Source organism: Lagopus muta, chromosome 12 (genome assembly GCF_023343835.1).
Source record: "Lagopus muta isolate bLagMut1 chromosome 12, bLagMut1 primary, whole genome shotgun sequence".
Lineage (NCBI taxonomy): Eukaryota > Metazoa > Chordata > Aves > Galliformes > Phasianidae > Lagopus > Lagopus muta.
Genome location: NC_064444.1, coordinates 9,377,018 through 9,399,067, shown reverse-complemented (window position 1 = coordinate 9,399,067; position 22,050 = coordinate 9,377,018). Strand labels below are relative to the sequence as shown.

The following is a 22,050-nucleotide window of genomic DNA, read 5'->3' as shown; positions in this document are numbered from 1 at the left end:
ATCTCACCCCAAGTTATTCAAGTCCCATTCACTGTCAAAACCTCTAAAGTATATCAGATCTTCCAGTCGGCTCTAATTAGGAGCATTTTGGAGACTGAATTTAATTCCTCCTAGCCTTGGCAGAGCAAAAGCTGAACTTTCTCTCAGTACTGCTTTGTATGACAGGCTTTGCTGTCACACCACTCAGCTTTGTAGACCCAATAGTTGGGGTTCTGCTGTCCATGGGGCTCTCCTAGAGGCTGTTATTCATTATAGAAATTCAGAGCTGTCTTCAGACTGGTTTTATGCCCACCAAGACACCTATCCAGTGTGAAACAAGCAGAAAATCAAGGGACACACAGATGGTTTCGGCAGCATTCCCAACAGCAAGTAATTCAGTTCAATTGGAAAGGGACAGGAGATGAAAGCAGCGGATGCTGAGACCTCTCACATCTCCAGCATGTGTTGATTGTGGATTTCATCTGGGTTAGACTTAGCTTGATCACCTACAACAATATTTCCTTTCCTCTGGGGATCAAAGTGGTCTGAAAAGAAAAATTATTTGGTACACTCAAAAATAAACTTGAGGCCCACAGAGAAGTTCTGATCCCAGTGTCCTGCTGAGCACCAGACCAGACAATCAGGTGGCTCACCTCAGGGCACAGCACTGCCCCTACACCAACCCTCGTGATGAAGTTCTACCTTCTCCACTTCTCCATCTCAAATCCTTGCAAAATTCCTTCATAGGGCTTGCATAAATATGTATGAACCAGGTTTTCCCTTTTGCATTCATTTTCATAATTCCTCGATGCAAATATTATGTGTGATGAAATGGCACCTATTTTCTAATGGAATTAGGTTCATTTTGCAAAGAAAGTTGTAGATATCTTGAAAATCAGATATAATGCAAATCTAAATCTCACTTATGAAATTCCTTAATTATGCACCACTGCTCTACATTACATAGGTCTAATTCACATTTGAAATGCATTCAGCTTCCAGCACAAACATTAGATTCAATTACCACATGAATTTTAAGAAACGGTAACATTGCCAACCAGCAGAAATCTACCTGAGCTGTTTCAGCTGGGTTTGATTAAAGCAACAGTGCACATTCCCCCTCTCTTTGCCTTACAAACTTCACCAACTTTGTAACTAAGAGGAAGCTGGCATCTAAAGTGGCAAAGAACTCAAGGTTTACATAGAAAACCACCTCACCTTACTTCCTAGAGACATTAAGGAGTACATTTCCAGTGCAATGAGTTACCCACCCATCTGCAATTATTGCATTACAAATCCCTGTGCACCAAGCAGAAATTCTGCCCCCAAGCAATTTTTTTTATTATTTTTTTCTATATTGCAAACTGCCAGAATACTAAGCAGATTTTTAGGAAATTGCTCTCAGTGGTAAAAATTCACCATCTGATCTCCAAACAGACTTGTGAGCCTAAAACACGCAGGCCAGATACAGCATCCTAATTAGAACTGAATAGGGATTTTCTGGCAAAACATATTTTGCCAGAAAACGTCAATTAATCAACTTCCCCTACCTTCCCAAGAAGGGTGAATTTCTCTCTTCTGCTGAAACATTGGCTGAGCAGCATCTCAGTGCCAGCACGGCATTTGTGGGCTGAACAGAAGAGCCTGAGCTCCACCAGCACTGAGATGGCAGTGGCACTGGGAGGTGCCCAGGCTCTCCTAGCTGAGGGAGCTCCCAGCAGAGCTTCACTTTGCCATGTGTGCTATTTATGGAATAATTAACCATTTTGACCCCAGCTGGCTCTCCACATTCAGAAGAGCAGCAAATTCAAATATCTCTGACAAGAGAGATTGGGAGAAAGCAAACAGCTACTTACCTTGTGACTACAGCATTCCCTGGGGTTTGGGAAACCCAAATTCAAATCCCTGCTCACAAGCTATTAGTCCAGATGTCCTACATACAAAAAATACCAACAAAAGCTTGCTCAAGGTCTCAAAAAATTTTGTGGTTGAAGAGGCTGCCATAATTATAGATGCTCAGTATTCATATACCAGTACATTGCTCTGTCACAGTTCTCAGATTAAATTGCAAACTCCATAAATTATTGTAGGCTACAGTGAGCTTTGGCTAAGTGCACAGGGTAGCCTTGGGCCATGGCAAGTAATTTAAGGATAATAAATAGTAAGAATCTATCATTTATTCTGCAAAATGTGAGAAACGTTATCTGCCAATCTCTCCTCTGTTTGCACTGTTATCAATATCCGAGTCTTAACTAAAGTTTGGCCAATAAATCACAAAGCGATGCTTGTGGTTGAAATTCATTAAAAGAGATATATCTGGGATTCTTCTTCTGGAGGAATGAGATTTTCTTCTGCAAACTGAGAGCTGATAAAAATTCCCTTTGTAAATAACAAGGTTGCTGGAAGTTTTTCCATCTAATTTTCTTTTATGAATGCCTTGGGGACTGTACATGGAGGATGTCTGAGGGGTGAGGTACAGAACAAGAAATGCTAGAAATGTGTTTTCTTTTCTCTCTTTCTGAGGAGGTCCACCTTTGTATGGAAAAGCTGAAAACATTTTCATTTTCTCCAGTTCTGGACTGAAAACATTTATTTTTGCAGCTTCCTAAGGCTTCTATGAGAAATCAGAATTTTTCTTCCAAAAAACACTCATTTTACCAAACCAGGCCAGCGTGTCCCAGAGGAATGAATCGCAGGCCTGTTACTCACAGCTGCGCCTCTCATCCACGCTCAGCAAGTTTTGTACATCAGAAAGAGAGAAAGATGTGAAGAACTATTGATCAGTGCTTCTTAAACGCGTTGAAGTTCTGAATTTAACAAAAGCACAGGCTCGACACGGGAAACTTCTGTACGCTCACAAGACAAGTGCATTACAGGCACGGCTTGAAGAAGCTTCCTCACAATGCCCCAGGTTTAGCTATTTTTCCTCATTCAAACATGCTATAGATTACAACCAGGGCCATCCAAACTGAGGATTTTTATTGTGCTGATAAGGAATTAGACTGTAGCCACTGCACTCACATGCTGAAATCAAACAGGAATCACAGGCAGTCTGAGCAAGCCTGGATAAAGCCTTGCTGATAACCAAGTCATGTTCTTTTCATTCTCTCCAAATCTGTCCTCAAAGAAATCCCATAAGAGAAAACCTAAATAAATGAATCATAATTATAGATGCTGTTTAGGTTATTGGTAAATGATGCAGAGATAAGTGAGCACTGCTCATTCCTACGCATACACAAATTAAATCTGGACACTGAACCAATGAGATGCCCTATAATACTCTAAATTTAATACAGTTCAAAGACTGAAATCCCATCCCTCTCCTATGATTTAATCTCCTCATAGCCCACCAACATTTCCACATGAGCATCCAAAAACCAAGGGTCCCAAATGGGAATTGCAGATCACTTATTTTCAAGAAAACATAAGAAGTGCATTTTTCACATTTAAAGTGAAAAAGAAAGGGCAAGATAATCCGTCAGCCAGCTGACCCTTATCAAGATCATGGGCAGTCCCATTACTGCCATGACAACTAGCTGAGCAGTAAGCCAGATGCCTGGGAAAGGCCAGCCAAAAATCCATCAGTAAAACCTCATTTATTGCAGCTGAAGCACAGAGCAGAGCTATCACACCAGCCAGTGTGCATGAGGCTGGGTGCACCTTCCCCAGGGGGCCGGGGCTGTGCGGTGCACGGAGACCTGCCTCTGCCTGGCCACCACGATGCTTCTGTGCAAAACAAGCTCTGTTAAAGCAGAAATAATCAGTGCAGAGCACGGCAATTTGCAGAGCTTGGAGGTCAGTGTGCTATGAGTCACTCTGAGCCTGCTGCACAGTGAGAACCCACAATGTGGGATTTTAATGTTTTACCAAATGAAATTCAGAAGACAGATTATTTGGTGCAGGGAGGGAGCCTATAAATAGCAGTAAGGAGGTTTTTTTGAGCACATCCTAACTGTCTTTGACTCTCTACTCCAAAGAAGCAAAAAGCATCTGTACCTTTCTTTAAAAACATCTTTTCCAGGGACTTCAGTGCTGGTAGAGGCTTCGGATTGACAGCTCTGGAGATTCGTTCTGCTGTTTACCCACCAAACAGGCACAACACAGGCAGCACAAACTTCTCTGAGACTGCCCTATCTGTGTGCCTTTGGCACTTATTAAAAAATTTAACACCCTCAGACGTCTTGTAAGCACTGCAAAGGGAGCTAGGGCAAAGCACCACATCCCCAGCCAGCAGCTCTGCATCTCAGGGGCTGCTCTGCACCAGTGCCAAGCAGCTGCAGGCTGACATCCCAAGTGCCCTTACTGCCCTGCCACTCTCATATCAGCTCACAGGGCCAGTGGCAGAGGTGTAGGGATGCTATTGCCCCAAAGAATGTTTTAGAGCAGTCCTTTGCATCAAAGACTGAGAGCACTGCAAGCCCCTTGCCATGGAGAAGGACCTACTGCCACAGCTGGGGCAACATTCCTGTCGTAAGGAAGGCAATCACATTTCCTTCCCACATGCTGAGATGCGGAGCACCAAGATGCAGAAGGGCAATGCGAGACATGGCCTCCTGGAGCCAGGTAGTGGGAGCCAGGCACTGTCCCTGCCCTCATCCCTATCGGCAGCACCCAGCTACTTACAGGACATGGTCCAGGGCTGAGTGGGGCAGAAATGGGGAGATGTGAAGCACGAAGGTCAAACAAATGCGGGAGTCTTCATTTTCTGCAAGGAACTCCTATTTTTCTCAGAAAGCTGGTGCCAGGCAATTTGCCTTAGGGACTTTGCACATAGCAAATTCTCAAATTCACCATTTCTTATTTCAGCAGAACACTCACAGTCATTAGAAAAGAAAGACACGGATGTAAGAGCTGACGGAAAAGAGTGGGGGATTGAAGTCTGCTGTTTAAATATCTTCTGTACACTGTGTAAGCAGATATAAGCTCAGCTTCCTCAAATTGCTTTACTAACCACATTAACCTCAGGGACTCCCCTTTGTTTCCTGGGGTGAGTGAGTAATAATTCAGAGATAGAACAGTAATGGCTGAGCTCGCTTTCCAGTGAGCATCGTGTGAGATGACTGGTACAGCATGCCCTACATTTGAAGCTGTGGTTTTCAGAAATGATGTATTATTAGCGCTGCATCTGAAATAACCCAGTAATTGCTTAATGTTTTATATTTACATGGGCTGTACATTATGTTTGCTCAGAGAGAGGGAAGGAGAGCTAAGCGGGAAAGGAGGCTGCAATAAACCTACAGTAAGCAATAAAGAGCTATGAATGGTAATCTGTCAATAGCTCCAGCTTCACTAAGGGCTTGATTCAGGAAAAGAGGAGCAACCTCAGTTCCCAACAGACCTAAGCCAACCCAAATTGGATGTAGTGCCTGGCAGGACTGAGTTCTTCCTGAAGGATGAGTTATTAAATTTAAACGTACATAAAATCCTATTGAAAGATTGTATTCATTATTAATAAGAGGAAAGATGATATTCCAGATAAGACACTGCTGCAGTGAGATCCAGCTCTGCCATGGATTCCCTGCACTAGCTGTGGTACTTCCCTACCATCCGCATTCCTCACTTCTTTACCCTTGTGGTGCAGAAAATTCCTATTCCTTCCACCCCCTATCGGCTGTGTTGCCTTTCCTGGGAGCATGTATATTTTTACTGAGTGAAAGCAGGCCCTCTAGTTCAGCAATAAGGTGCACAATGACTGATAGTAACATTTTTTTGAGCATTTCTTCTTTCTTCCCATTTCCATGATTGCTTCCTACAATATCATACATCACAGTAAAATTCTGTCATAGCGGATTGGATTTATGCTGTAGGAGAAAGGGGCAAGGACTCGTTTTATTTCATTTGGGTAGTAAATGAATAATTCTGCAGAGTTCACCCTATTCCCTAAGAAACCAAGACCAAAACAGCGACTTGCTGGGTCTTCATTTTGATCACAAAGATGTTTGGTCTCTTCTGTTCTGAGTCACTGGGAAATGGAACAGAACAAAGCCATGTACACCAGCTAGCAGGTGCTCATCTGTTTTCAAAAATAAAAACTTCTGTAGATGTTAATAGCAAAACTGTCTGTGCTGAGAAATGAACAACCCAACCGCGTGAATGCCTAAGCAAGTATGTGCACATGTGTGTGCAGCACAGGGTGAATAAAAACTCAGAGCAGCAGTGGATAACCAAAAGTTGCAATCTACTTGTTTTCCAGTTCCTCGGTCTTCAATTCATGCTGCAGTGAATGCAAAATGAAACTGGTCTGAGCTGCACAGACTGAAGAATGTCTCTGAAGGAAGCGAAAACAGCTAAAAGCTGTGAGGCTGGGAGTACTTAATATTTGTGCAATGTGGGAAAAACTCACCAGAGAGAGTCTACAGAGCAAAGCACCAGAGCTAGTGAGGGTAGGAGGGCAGGAGAGACAGGGAGTGATGCACAGCCTCCTGCCAGCCACACACTGCCATATGGAGGCTTGTATCGCAAGCAGAAACTGCCAGGTATAAGGAGATGGGAAGACTGGGAACTATAAAAACTGTGAGGATATTATACGGAGGATTACAATATTACACATTAAAAAAAAATAGAGATAGAGAGAAATAAAGAGAGAAGAAAAAAGCAACCAATGCAAATTCCTTCAATTTACATACAGTTGTGTCTTGCAAGCAAAAAAAAGAAGATTCAGACATTCCCAGCTCCTTGTGATTCCAGGAGAAAAGCCACGCTCTTAAGGTCACACAGGGGCGAGCAGAGACATGAGCAGGAGAAGAAGCTGGGATAGAAGGAGAAGGCCGGAGGAAGAGGCAGCAAAGGGCACAGAACCTGCTCTTAAGTTAACATGCATGCTCAGGGCCCTGATGGGTGAGACAGGCTGGGCTCAGCCCATACTAGGAGAGCAGGTTGGTTGGTAGCTTGCCTGCCAGGGCAGCATTTTCCAAGATACATGTGGGATCAGCATATTGCAGCCAAAATGCCCAAGACTGATTCCTCAGCACCCACTTGCCTAGTCAGAGAGTATCTCCAGGTACAAACCTGCATGCCAAATACATTTTAAAGCAAAATCACCTTAGTGCTGGTGTTTGCTGGGAACCACCAATGTGCAGCACAGCCCCACAGCTCTGGAACTACACACTGCAGGAGCCAGGGAACTCTGTGGTAGGTACCACCATGCCTGGGGCTGAGGGAGTTTTATCAAAATTACAGGAAGAAAGAACCAATTAGCAGTGAGTAGTAGGAGATGAACTCTGAAAAAGGGAAGACCTTACTTTCATGTCTATGGCACACCAGTAACAAGCAGAGAGGAAAAGGAATGTAGAAAGTATGTGATCCTGATGAGAAATTATTTGAAAATTCATAGAACAGGACTGGGCATTTAACTAACCAGTGAATGAGATACTCACTGGTTGCTGCATCCTAGAAGCCACACAAGGAGGCGAGGGCACAGACAAGCCCCTCACTGCAGCACATGCTGGCTGGGGCTGTAGCTCTCTGTGGCATGTGCTGCTGACAGGAGGCCAGCTCTTAACCACCCAGTGCTTAAGAAATGAGAAAGAAATCATACCTCAGAAATCAACCGACGTCAGTTGGGGTTCTAGTAGCACAAATCCCTCTGGGGACTCACAGAGACCTCACTGACACCAGTGGGAGATGGATAAGTTCTCAGAGGTATGTGCCAGAGGGAAAGGAAGGAATATTTGTTCCAAACATGTATCACCGGGTCAGGCAATGTGAGTACACCTACTGGAGTGAAGTGGAAGCAAAGCAGAACTTTGCAGTGGGACAGAAATGGCTGCATTGGAAGGGTGACTCTGCCACATGCCTTCCTTGCTGCGTTAAGATCCCATTGTGGGTGTCTCAGTTACGGTCTGTGCACTGACAGCACTGCAGTGACTGAAGAATTCATCTTAACAAAGAGAAAAAGCTTTTTTTCCTAAGTGAAAAAAATCCACCTCGCTCATAAAAGCTGTGCAAAGAGATACCATTCAAACAGCTCACAGGAAAATCTTGGTCAGCTCAACCCACAGATCTGAATAGCCTGAAAAGTCTGAATATATTTAATTTATTATTTTCACCATGGAAACACTCAACAAAACTGACCTTTTCAGTATCAATAAGACTGGATTTTCCTCTAGGTCCCCTGTCAGCCACTGCAATAACAAGAGGAAGTGCTAAAAGCCGGAGTTATTAAGCATGAAGCAAGAGGAAAATGGTGCCCAGCTGCAGTGCTCTGGGCTGCCCAAGTGCCCTCAGCCCAACAGGAGATGTACGCTTCCATTGCAGCCTCTCAAATCCCAGTTCCACCTGTGATGATGCCAATGCAAACCCAAGGCATCTGTTACCATTGGTGAAGTTAAAGCTTGCTTGCTGGGGCCCACTTAGCACAGGATATGGCCATTTGCTAACGCACTGCAGCTACTTTTGTCCAGAGCACTCAGTGTATGGTGTGCTCTTGGTGTCACTGACTGTGCAGGTGCATTTATCCCTTCCACGCAGGCACTGCATCTACGTGAGCCTCTGGCAGTGCAGCACAGGCAGGAGCTGCTGCTTCCCTGTGGCTGGGGGGCTGAGGGGACAAGACATACAGGGGAATGGGTCTGGGTGGGGGACACAGAGGGGCTTGGAGAGAAATTAGTGAATCATTTCAAGCCCTGAAGTTTCCTATGGTGTTTACCAAGGAATTTGGCACGTCTGTCCTTCAGAACAAAACTAGTCTCAAGAGCAATAGCTCTAATACACAGCCAGAAAAATAGCAAAGATGTTTGTTTAGATGCACACTTTGTTAAGTATCTGTCGTTTGGCAGCAGTTGAACAAAGAAATCATTTCTCCCTTGTGCTTAACCTTCTTCACTGGCTTGGCAGCTCTCCTTTGCTCAGGGAGATATCCTCAAGCTTGACAAGCATTCACACCTAAGTCAATGCTCCCTGAACTGGTTGGGTTTGATCCATCTTAATCTACATTTCATATGCTGCTTTTCAGTAAAATACAGATACGGGTAGAGAAAATGTAAACTCCAGAAGCTCTGAATAATGCCATGGCATGCAGGTAGGTTGCACAGCCAGCAGCAGCAATAACCATCCTGCAGCACGCCCACTGCATTCAACCACAGGAACACAGAATTGTACAGGGGTGGGAAGGGACCTCTGGAAGTCATCAAGTCCAACCTACTGCTGAAGCAGGATCCCTGGAACAGGAAAACCAGGTGGGTTTTGAGTATCTCCAAAGTAGAACACTATTTCTCAGGGCAGACTGTTCCAGTGTGTTCCAGCAATGCCCCACAGGCTGCTTTCTCTGGACCTGTTCTCTTGCCAGCCGTGCTGGAGTCAGTTATTTCCTGCATCCAGCAGGCAACAGATGACTCAACACAAGCCATCACACACAAGCTCGGGAGCATCACCCTAGGCTGCAGCTGGCCCCAAGAGCCCCCAGCCCTGTACTTCCCCATCACAAGACACATGGAGCTGCATCACATCAGTGCTATGCTTTGCAAAGCCTTCTGTAAAGCACCGCATAGATTTGAATGCAGTACGGGATATGATGCAGCAATTATCAAGTAATAGCAAAGACATTTCCACTTGAAACGTGCTTCAAAGCCACTCACACATGCTGCCTGCCTGCATGGTAAAAAGACGCAGAGCCAGGCTGAACCTTTTCTTGGCATCTGTACAGTCAGTCCCTTTGGACTTTCCAAATAAAACCCTGCAAGTCATTTGAGCTCACATCATTTCCTTTCCTCACTCGCCTTTTCGGCAGCAGCTCTGCCGGTTGCAACAGGGGAATGCTTGCAATGGCAGAGCCCCAGCTGAGCCTCATACCACACTGCTATTGCAGGGACAGCAACAGCTATCTGTCAGGGAGTTTGCTCTGTGCCATGTGCTGGGGGCTGTGCGGTGATGGGGCTGTGCTGCAGCACCTTCAGCAAGGGATCTGTCAGGCACTGTCAATGCAGGGCAAATTACAGAGGCGGGGGATTTTAATTACTTATAATTAAATTATTTTATACCACAGCCCCTAAGATTAAAGAACGTACTGAAAACTCACAGTAAATCTGGCTGAAGAAAGGAAAAAAAGGGAGCAAGAGAGAAACTAACGCTGATGCAGGAAAAGGGTGCACCCAGTCACAGGTTCTGATCTAGAACACTTAGTTTCAGTCCTTTTATCTGTTGTTCCATTCACTTACTGAGTGTCAGACCTCAGCTGGTCGCCTCGCTCCTGTGCTGCAGCAGCCAGGCACCATGCCCAGCACTCCTGGCCCTTTGGGATGGTCACATAGTACTGGGCCCAGAGCCGGACAGACAAACAGTGGGATTCTGCACAAATAGGATGGGAGCTCTCTTTAGTGTTCTACACTGTTTGTCTTTTTTTCTAAGCATACTTCTAAGCACACTTCCCAAGGACCATCCATGAACTTCCCTGAGTTTTCATTCTTCTTCTCCAGTTTTCAAATCCCAGCATTCTCACAGGAATTAAAGCACATGATCCTCACCAGCATCGATCTGTTTTGCTTCCAGAGAGACATGGCTCTGTCAGCAGATGACAACTCTTGACCTCTGCTCCTTACCACAGCTCCATCCCTCATGCTGCTTCAGGCAGACATCAGCTCTGCCTTCCCCTAGTCACTCTGTGGCTCAATTCATGGTGCGGCATGGCAGTGTGCGCAGACAGAGGGTGAGGGATTGTGTGAGGACAGGGCAATGTGACAAATGTGATGTCAACGGTCCCTAAATGCAAAGCCTCCTGCTGCCATTCCACCTTTGGGAGGGGAAGGGACAACCCCCTGCAACATGTCCCAAAACAAGAACTGACAGCCATTTGCTGACCTAGTGCCACTGTTACCCCGTGCAGGGCATGGTGCTGGCTTGCTGGGATGCTTATTGCAGCTGCCTTCTGCTGCCTTCCTGCATTAGCTTGACTTCTTCATTAAGCATGCCAAGGAAAAGATGCTTTGTTTTATAAATTAGACTATTATCTCAGATTCACTTTCTCTCTTCACTTAATGAAAAGCAAATTTCTACATCATGTCAAATAAATAGCCCATAAATACAATATAGTCAAGATCTTTTAACGTATCTATCAGAAAACTGGGAGTTCTCATGGATGGCCTAGCCCCACGTTTCTATCCAGTACAGTGCTCAGTGACATATCTACCAGCACCTCTGCGTGCCAGTACAGCACCACACCTCTGTTCCCTGCTGCACCATGTTCAGATGCACTCCCCTTATTCCCCCTCCTTCACTTCCAGGCTTTTGTTCTAGCTCCTTCCTTTGACCAGTCATAAGGCAACGCTCTATCACCATTTCTTGTTTTGGTTTCCGGAGGCTATAGTTTATGGGAAGGATGAGATTTCCTGCCATTCTCAAGTCGCTTTGTGTTTCCCCTTCTTTTTTTTTTCCTAATGTACTCTATTCCTTCATTCTTGTTCACTACTCCTAACTCTTACTATTTTTTTCCACTTTTCTAGCTATCATTTCTCTCTTCTCCCTCTTCCCTTCAACTCGTTACTTCTCCTATCAGCTCTGCCCCATCCCACTGAAGCTCTCCAGCTAGATGTATTACCTGCTGCAGTGAGGGGAAGCGGTGCATCTGAATTCAAGTTGTACTATATATACTTAAAGAAAGAGCAATACATAACCTTAGTGTTCTCTCCTCCCTCTGCTAAATTCCCAAATGCAGAAGCCTCCTGTTCTCAAAACAATCTTAAATAAAACTAAGGAGAGAACTAAATGGAAATCAAACAGGGCACTAGATGCCAGACTGCAGAGCTCTCAGCTGCTCTCTCTCCAGCAGGGCAGCCCACCTCCCATCAGGCTCCTGCTCTGCAGAGGGATCTCAACTTGACTGCACATTACCCATTCTTCCAAAGATGACAATAACAAGAGTGGGGTTCTCTGGTCCCTGTTCAGAGCCATGTGTTGCCCAAAACCAGACCATATTTTCCAGCACACTTCGCTGATCAGCCCCTCACTTTCACAGCACCCGCAAAGCACGTGTCAATAAACAGCTGCTGCTCTGAGATTACTGACTTCCTGCCTTTCGCACCTAAAACAAGGGTATCCTGCCCTACCTTCCAGTTAGGACACACTCTCCAATGCCTAGTGAGGGCAGGATCAGGGGCAGAGCACATCAGGGTGCTATACATTCGCATCATAATCAATACAATATTGTCTGTGTAATAAAAGGGCTTTAATTAAAGCAACATCAGAAAATAAATCAGCAACACCAAGAGATCATTATCTCATCCCTGAGGATGATCAGAATAAAAATGTAGAAAGCCTTGGTTGGGAGGGTGGAAACGAACTAACTAAAAAGGGATAATACTACAAGTTTATATGTTCTTTGTGGTTGGTTTTTTTTTTTTGTTTCCCATTTTCTAGAGGATCATTTCTAATCTGGCTGTCACCTCTGCATGAATTATTACATCAGGCTCAGTAGGCTGTAGATATAGACAGAGACTAAACACACATATACCACACTCATACACGCTGACACATAATTCTTTCTTGCACTGCTAAATGGATACAGAGAAAGCAACAATAGAATGTGTCTCTCACATTTAAATTGAAAGTCAGAAGAGGAAAATCCTCTTCCCAGTGCAAGAATAAGAATATATATTTTCACTTATGTATGTTTATACTTGACTACACAAAGATACACACATACACACACACAAACTGTGAGAAGGAAAGAGGGAGAAAGAGACACAGCAGAAAACAAAGCTCTTCCTACTGCCACCACAATGCAGTAGCCCTGCTAATACGAAAAGATTCAATTGTTGTGCACAAGCAGATCTCCAAAGATGTGGTCTGACATGCATCTCTTGTTTTCTATTTAGATGCACTCTCAGAATACTGAATTACAGATTTTAAATATGCAGAATCAGTGCAGGAAACTATGGGGAAAAAGCAGAAATAGGTTCCTCCTAAAGACTCAATTGAATTACTTTGAAAAGATTAATTAAAATTGAATTCTCTTTTGACACAAAGTCTCCTGTTTGCTAGTTCTTGGTATTACTATTACCTAGCTTCCATTAGGAGATATTATACTCCTTAATGAAATAAACCTCAAGGACCCAGTGGGATCAAACAAAGTTTACAGTATTCTGACAGCAGCAGCGGGAGAGGTTGCAAAGCGAGCTGGCAGGCTTAATGAAGAAGGGTTGACACATCATCACTGAATTCCTATCAGCGATCTGTGTCATTGCTTTTTTAAGGTGCAAAAGGTCAAATAATTGGGTGATGTGCTGATTAGGAAACCGCTTGACTTGCAAAATGAGAACCTAAGCTAAGATCTTTATTTAGTCTCTCCAAAAAAGCAGGGGGAAGGAATGGGAGCAGGAGGAGGGGAGCTCCCCCAGTCCTTGAGTACAGTTTCATAACTAGATATGAATTATTAAAAAGGAAAAGGTCATTTGAATCTCCACTACGTGACTGTACTTTCACCATCAGCATTTGGGGAAGCCATGCAGGGGATCACCTTTATTACGGATCAGTGCAAATGAATTAGATAAAAGACCGAGAGCATGCACACTGCAGTCAGTACTTCAAGTCTGCCATGCTATAAAATATTGCTTCGTGCTTCATCATATCGCACTTGCAGACTAATGAGACATTTGGCATACTAAGAAACCATCCAAAATGAACGTGAGGGCAGGATCTGGCCCTGGATGATATAAAGAAAGTGTCCACGCTGAGCAGACTTAACGCTGGCACATTAAAAGAGCTGCTGACCACTTTCACTGTGTAAGGAAAATCAATCTCAGAGAGGCAGAGAAAATATTGTTTGCATCTCTTATTTCTAAGCATTCTTTTCTGGCACTTACAATGACAAAATGAAATTCCCAGTGTCATAAGCCTTCACCCCAGAAGCTGGCACTCGCTGCAGAAGGTCGCCTTGGTGGTTTGGGTCACCATAACAGGGCCCACAAAACAGGAATTTCCCACCTCATGATTGTGCGTGTCCAGCTACACAGACAGCAGCCTCATAATGGAAAGTTAAAACGTAAACACAAGCTGCTATTTTAGTACAGTCATACCAATGCAGCTGCCTGTGCTCTTTCTTTTATTTCCAGAATGGACAAAGTGCTTGAATCAAAATATACAGGTATTCTGTTGTTGTTGTTCTCTAAGTGTCCTGACAATTAAATCTTGCTCACAAAAGTAATTCTTACTTACCTTATTCTTACAATAAGAGTTGAGAGTTCAGACTAAAGGATGCCAGAATCTGTTTCTCCCTGGATAATAAAAATACAAACAGAAATCAAACCCAAGCAGACTAAATAAAGTATTACAAGAACTGACAATGCTTTGTGAATTTGAAAGGTTACATTGCTCAGTTGAAAATAAAACCGAAATCCTGATTCAGCCCTGAGCTTTTGCCTCCCCATTTTACAATGTTTAAAGGCATTCTTCCCTTTGTCACAAGGGCAGTTGTTCACAAAGGACTTCATTGCTATCACCTCGCTCATCCAGTCCAGATGGCCAGAAGTGATGAAAATCCAAAGGTATTCCAGAAAGTGACCTTGGAGATGCTCTTGTGATTCAAAATTCAGGAAAGATCATAAGCCAGATTCTGGAAGCATCCCTGTTTCAGCTGTAAAGAAAGCCAGTGCACCTAGACAGCAGCTGATTTTTAAAGGACAACAGCAGACTTTCCTCACTTGACGAGACATCTGCTGCAGTATTCCACAATCCCCAATTTACAAAGGAAATGAGAGCTAGTTTGAATCACATATGTCAATAGTGAGGATTTTTGCCTTCTTATCCTTCAGATTCTATTACCTATAACAAGATAAAATGACGATGCCTGTTAAGAAACGAAAACTGAGGGAAGAATCAGAGAAAAACATAGAGGCTTAAGACAGTTTACTTTTTTTCCCCATAATTCATCTGCTAGCTTTGCTTGCAGAAGTTGGCCGAAGTGAAACCACAGGTCTGTGCCATTCTCAGCATCTCAGTGTTAAGATGCCTGTATAGCTTCTCTACCCCAACCACACCTGGCTCTGCAAAATAAAAATTAAATCAATGAGGTTTGCAACACAAAAGCCACCCTCTCACTTTTGCTGAGCACTGTTTGAAATAAAGATGGATCATAATGTGAGTCATTTATCTCTCCTCTCTGATGCATTCACACACACGCCTACCACTGCAGGGGGATTGAGAGAAGTGACCTGAATCTCAAGCACCCTTGGGTTTGCAAACAAAACCCAGCCAATGAGATGATGCAAAACCTGAACTAAATCCACGGCTTCCACTTCACCCCATTTTTTCTCCTCTTGTTATTTTAGCTAGTGAACGTACATGAGGAACGGTGTCATGTAATGAAACCGCATATTGTGTAACAGTTCCAGAGCAAGACATTCCCATCTCACACAACAGACGTTCAAGCAAGCAGACTAGGTGAAATCCCAGTTGGCTGCAATACTTGTACTTATTTTAATTGTTTATTGAAAACAGCATGACAGATGCAAAAGAATGGTAGAAGGAAGAACAAGAAATATTGGCTTCTTTCACAGACTCGGCCCCCCACATGAGCCATGTGCAAAATCAATTCCTTAATTATATGTAAAAAAAAAAAAAAAACCAACAGCAACATAAGTAGAACTATGTTCTACTTATAGTACTAGTAACATGAGAGAGAAATGAAAGAAGCAACAAAAGAAAAGAGAAGGGCTACAAGGGAAAGCTGGGCAGAGGCACATGTGTGCGCTGGAGGCACAGTGCAGGGGCACGCTCCTGGCAGAGGGGTTTCCCTCCAGCAAAGAGCAGAAGGCAGGGCAGGCGGAGGGGAGAGAAGGGCGATGGTAAGGGAAGCAGGAACAAAACTGAACCTGAGATAGGAAAAGCATTATTTATTGTATTCTGGTTATTTTGCTTAGGCCGGTCCTCAGACTTTCTTCAGAAGCAGACTCATGCCTGCTCTGTGCCTCCTCTGCTGACTCATTCCACTGACTTACAGAGCACATAAAAATCAAGAAGAACGAATCCAGGTGTCAAGAGATCTGCCCCTGTTCCTTGCAACCTAAAAAGGAACTTGTTAGTGTCACCTATGAAAGAGTGGTGGCTTCACTTCAGTGATAGAATGATCCCAGTAGGTGCAGAGGATCACTTTTGCTGGCAAGCATTAAGCATGTTTTTCTCCAATTTATCTTCCCAGTATGATTCATTCCACTCATCCACTTGAAAAAATATGCTCAGGGTCATCTCATCTGCTTGCACAGCGAAGTCCATCACCATACTGATAGATCAGGGTTCAATTTCTTGCCCAAACACAGACAACAAGAAGGTGCATACAAATTCTGTCCCTGACTAACTGTCTCTGGAAATGACAAAGCAGATCTATCCAGGCCAGCTGACAATTCCTATGGAGACCCAAGCTCGCAATGCCAGAACTGGATGGGATCTGAATACAGCCAGTGGAGATCTAAGTTAGAACGTGAAATCATTCCACTCACAACAAATTATGCCTTGGAGAGCACTGTTATCCTACACAACGAACCCTTTGATTTAGTCCTTCAAAGGGCCAAAGGAAATTACATGGGATGAACAATGCAAGGACAGTAAAACACTTCAGATACTTCTGCTTTTACCTGCTCTCATGGGAAGTGCCTCCACACACCTTTGTGCATCCTGCTGAAGGAACCCCTCTGTGCCCCTCGCCAGCATGTGCCTGCTGTGACAAAGGCTGCAGTGCCCAGCTGGTTACCCCAGCCTATTGACTCCACTCCTGAACAGTACTTTTGAGCAAGATCTTTGGATTTTCAGGCTGGTAAGTCTGGCTGCTTTCACTTGGACTAAATCAAATGCTTCTCAGGCTTCTCTGTCTAAACCACACTGATCCTTCTTGGCCTTTTGGCTGTATTTTATGAAATATCTGATGTCCTCTGTCTCTAGAGGACAATTAGCTGCTGCTACCAAAGGATGAACCATATGATCTCATACTTGTCTTTCAACTCTGTCTTTTGAGGTTTCCAGAATTTTTCCTGAGATTTTTATTTGTTCCCAAAGAACTCCTTATATACTCAATAGTTTGCCCAATTGGCATTGCTCAGGCTAACAAAGATACTGGCTCCCCTGTGAGCCTTGCCACACCTGTATTTCAGGTGCTACACACACAGGTGTTTCTCCTCCAAAGGAAGAGTGCATGGAAACATTTAAAAAAAAAGGAACTATAAGAAATTCCCCCAGATTTGCTCTTACTCTCAGAGACCAAACATTAACCCTGTTTTCTTGTACCCAAGCATTACTACCATTGTGCTTCTTCCTCTTTCACAATCCCCAGCAGACACCATCCCATTCTCCTGCCTGTATATGCATGTTTTTTCACCCACAATCCTCAACTGCCTTTGCTGCTTCTAGGGGGTTAGATTCTGAAATATCCCTTTCAAAGCTGGGATGGATGTTTGCAATTGGGGCTTATTAATTTCCTATGGCAGCTATCTCCAAGGCTGCTTTGTCATATATCTCTTTGCAGGAGATTTAAGCATGGCAGAAAGGCTTTGCAGATAAAGATTTGAATTGCAACCTTTACACCAGAAGTGTAATAGGAACATCAGGGAATTAAATAAAATTATATTTTTCCTAGATGTCTGCTTAAGGAGGAAATGCAGGATTTTATGGATGCCCCAGAGACAAACTATTACATTACACTCCTCACAGTTCTTATCTGAGCACTGTCTATTTGAGCACCTCAAATAGCACAGAATCATTCATAAAAAATGGGCAAGAGAGACTGTGTCCCATCAATATTTCAAGCTTGGTTATCAAATCAAGAGAAAGTCAGGAGTCCTGCTCCAGATCAACATTTGCAGGTTTGATATGATTGTTTGGCAGTTTAGTTTCTTTTTTCCCCCTCTGCATTCTCATTGTCTTTAATATTTTATATAACCTTCCAGTTGATGGTTATTGTAATATTTATTAATTTTTCTTTACTTGGCTGCACTAACCAGTTCGCTCCTTTCTCTTTCTGCAGGGAGAAATTCACACTCATTTGCTATTTGTGGGGTGATGACACAGTGTGAAGAAGCAGTAATGATGACTGACTGATAGAAGACACCATATGTTCTCTTCATTTTTCTCTGTGCTATTTTATGAGAGAGGAATAAAGTCGCAGTGTAAGATGAACTTTCCAGTAATAAACAATATTAAAAAAACATGATTTTTTACACATAATTGGCAGGATTGGGGAAATGCTGTTTTTTTCTAATGCATTCGGATGACATTACTATAAATATCAGGCTCCAAATCACTGAGAGAAATAATTTATATGGGAAAGATTTTAAATGCATCTGAGCACCAAAAGCAGTTTCATAATTAAATTTCACTCTCTTCCTAATGCCTTTCAGTCTTTCACAGTAAAAATTCCAAAACCAGACACTGTTTATGACTAAACAAAGGTTAGGAACTCCACCAATTTTAAAGAATGCTGTATATAATCCCATTAACTACATGCCAGTCTGTACTCCAAGGCAGCCAACAGGTTTGACCACAAGCAGCTGCCAGTACTGCCAGAGCCAGCACTGTGTGTGGGGGTGTTTCCTTACCCAGCCAGTGCACGAGTTGGCATACCTGCTAAGACCAATGGCTCCCTTCAGTAAACCTTGCATTGGCTTTAGCATGTTTTAAAGGAAGAAGAAATTTCATTTTCGATAAATACATGAAAAACTTTCACTGTTACAACTCATGCACTTAAGTGCACTCTTCTTACAAACTCCTGAATATTTTTGTTTTCCCCAGTTCCTTAATCTACCCTCTCAAATCAAGGCTGTCTGATTTTTGCTCTTCCTCCTAACTTCACAATAGTCACTAACTAAAACCAGACTGCATCCAGAGCCACACACTATCTGCTCACATTATTAGGCAGTCAAGAGCAGAAACAAAGAAGTAAACAAAAGGGATTCATGGTGCCTTCTGTTTCATTAGAGACAAAGAAAGAAGGGAAAGAAAAAAAACAAAAAAACAAAAAACCAACAAACCTCCTAAACACAAAAATTAACTCAAGAAATAGTAGCTTCAAGATACCATTTCAAATTTCCAATAATGCTTTGGTAGTAATGGAGACAGAACCGAACAAAACCTGACCACAAACCCTTCAAGGTGAGAGGCAGCAACTCCCCAACACCACACCTAGAGCCAGGACTCAGGGCTTGGTGCCAAGATCACCCATTTTATGCCTTTATCATAACACGAGCTGGGCAGAAAGAGAATCCCCATTTGCTTACTCTGTTCTGCCAATGCAGCAGGAAAAGTGTCTTGAAGCAGAGCCAGCCCACAGCACTCTCCTGCTCACCTACCATAGCCACAGACATCAGGACAAGCTTAAATTCCTGGTCTGTAACTCAACACACCTGCCCCAGTTAGCCTGACTTCCTCATGCTGTTACAACCCATGCATTCTGATCACAGGAAGAATATGACAGTAGCTGAAGTGAAGGTTTTTGTGGAAGGAATGTGTTCTATTCTGCCTCTGAACTCCCAAGCAGAATGAATGCAGTTCCCCAAAAAGCTGTACTGTGTGCACTTCATTTTGCTGTTACAACAGAACTGCATGAAGTCAGATCTCAAAACTCTCAGCCAAACACTCCATTCATCAGCAAAGCACTACCTACAGGATCGGGTCCCTAATCAATACTTTAATATAACACCTACTTAATTGGAATAATTGATTGCCAGGCATCAGACTAAGCGTAATGTATTTCTGCTAGTCTGGACAAAGGATAAATGTCATAGATTATTTATAAGACACACCTGCAACTATGTAGAGGGTGGCAGATACGACACGCAGTTAGCACCGTATGCGTGCAGCGCTTTGTTAAGGACAATGGCAGGGATGCCAGCACAACAGTCAGGCCTGCTGGGCATCACCGGGTCCCACTGCCGGGCTCCTACAGGTCAGTTCACAGCCACGCGGTCACAGCCAGCTACCACTGCACAGGATGCTCCGGGGTTACCTGCTCACCCGGGTTCTGCCATTACCAGGCTGTTTATTCCACTGCACCCTCGTGAAGGAGAAGCCTCTCAATAATTTAGGATGGAAGACAGCCAGCAGAGAGTGCAAGAGGCCCCGTCTGCGCACTTACCGCACAGTTTGCAACCCAACTCCCAGACGTGACACCTTGGCCCCGCTGCGCCCCAGCTGCCCCAGCAGCTCAGGTTCACTGTCCAAGGTCACCGCCATCGCCACCACCGGCACCGCCGCGCGGCGCCCACCCAGCCACCCCAGCCGCGCTGCCGCCCGGCGCCGCGCTCCCACCCGCGCAGGACCGCTCTCCCCTGCCGTTTCACAAATCCATCTATTTTCAATCCCGTCGCTGAACCGCAGATCGGAGGAGGACATGACCGGCAGGCAGCTCGCACCTACACACAGCTACGCGGAACCTCCTCGCCGGCTCCCTCTCGGAAAGCAGCATCCCGGCGGCTTCCCCGGCTCGGGATCCCCCGGCCGGTAACTTTCCGGGGGGACCGCGCGCAGGCCTCCCACCCCGCTTTACCCTTCAGACCCCGCTGACGGCCGCAGGGGCGCGGCGCCCCGAGCTCGCCCCAGACCCGCGGGCCCGCCCGGCCCCGCCCGCGGAGAAGGGCCGAGGCAGCGCGGCCGCCCGGCTCCCGAGGTGCGCGGCGGGGCGGGGGCCGGGCGCGGCGGCGCGGGGGCGGGGCGGGGCGGCGGCTGCCGGAGCTGCGGGAGCTCGTCCCGCCGCGCTGCCTCCTCCCGCCCGCGGAGCAGCGCCGAGCCGCGGCCGCGCGGAGCGGAGGATGCGCTGAGGGCGGCGCAGGTGAGTGGCTCGCTCCCCGCTCGGGTCCCCCCCACCCGCGCCCCAACTTTTCCCCGCGTCACTTCGGGAAAGTGCCCGAACTTGCGGCGGGGTCGCCAGGACCCCGTCTCGGGGCCGCGGATGCCGGCGCCGGGGGCTGCGCGGAGAGCGGCGGCCAGACGGGTGTGGGCTCGGGGCTCGGAGCGGCCGCACCGGGAGCGCAACCTGGGGCGGTGGGAGCGGGGTGGGGCCGGAGCCGGTGCTGCTCTGGGTACGTGCCTCCTCCGACCGGGTCCGGGTCGTTTTCCGTAGGTATGCGAAAGAAACTAGTTTGTGAACGGCGGCAGCTCAGTGCCTTGGAAATGCAGTTCGCCCGGAGTTCACGTTGTGCATCAGAGAAAGGGGCACTGATGCGCTGTTTGTGCCGGGAGTTACCGCGCAGAGGAACGGGGGCTGCGGGTCGGTCTCCGGTCCCGGTCGGTGCGTCCCGGCGGCCCCGCGCCCCTCCGCTGGAAAACCGGGCACCCGGAGGCACGACCGCCGACAGGGCGGGGCGGGGCGGTCCCGGCCCATCCGCGGTTGGGGCTGCCTGGCCGCAGTGCGCGAGCAGCCGGGGACAGAGCGGGACCCGCCGGAGCCCCGTGTGTGTGCGCGGTTGGAGCGGTTAGGAAAGCCTTATTCAATGGATACTGCTTTGTCTGCGGCCGATCTGTGCTGTGTGCAGATTACATGCTTGCAAAAACCAGAGATGCTCTCTTTTTGTTCTGTTTATGTTAGAAGCTTACCCCAAACCGCTCATATTTTATTGCCAGATTTAAAAGTTGCAGCTCTTCGGAGAATAGGCACAGTACCAGAGAGGGATGAATGGGAAACGTGCGCAGTCTCATAAGTGAAGATGGGAATTAGAGTCTCTAATCCCTTTTGTTTGTTAACGGTGCTGCCATGTGATGAGGGCTGTCCTCAGCTCATCCCGGGAAGGTTTCACCCTGCCAGCTGCCTGGCATCTCTTCAATTCCTTCCATGTCCCCGGGATTTCTCCTTTCCAGGAGCAGGCCACAGCAGCTCTGTGTCGGGGATAACCGCTAAGATCTCCTTTTGAATTTGTGAGCTTCCAAATGAAACTTCAGCTGACACCTGCTACGTGCCCTGCTCCAGCACGGGGACAGCAGCAGGGGGCTGCTGGAGCGCTACTGGGCGAAGTAAATCGGGAACAAAAATTGGGGTCAAGTGCCCGGGTCACAGCACCCAATGTGTGGAGCTCTGGAACTGGGGCTGCTGAAACCTAATCAAACTGTGGCTCTGATGGAGCAAACTTCCAACAGCAATCACCGTTAGGAATTAAATCCGTAGCG

The 22,050-nt window shown here is 45.7% G+C and overlaps 1 protein-coding gene and 1 long non-coding RNA gene across 2 annotated transcripts in view; one reads left to right on the top strand and one right to left on the bottom strand.

Annotated features, from left to right (window-relative positions):
- Positions 1 to 500: 500 nt before the first annotated feature.
- LOC125699296 (uncharacterized) lies at positions 501 to 20,502 on the bottom strand. Its single transcript, XR_007379512.1, has 4 exons — positions 20,304 to 20,502; positions 14,125 to 14,183; positions 1,836 to 1,912; positions 501 to 524 (listed from the first exon to the last, which is right to left on the bottom strand). It is a non-coding gene; the product is annotated as an uncharacterized LOC125699296 (long non-coding RNA).
- A 104-nt stretch (positions 20,503 to 20,606) lies between these two features.
- The window catches only part of CHST8 (carbohydrate sulfotransferase 8), a 167,868-nt gene continuing 166,424 nt past the window's right edge, over positions 20,607 to 22,050 (top strand). Inside the window, exon 1 of the mRNA XM_048958681.1 lies at positions 20,607 to 20,719. The gene's annotated coding sequence lies outside the window, so the exon portion shown is untranslated. The remainder of the gene's footprint in view (positions 20,720 to 22,050) is intronic.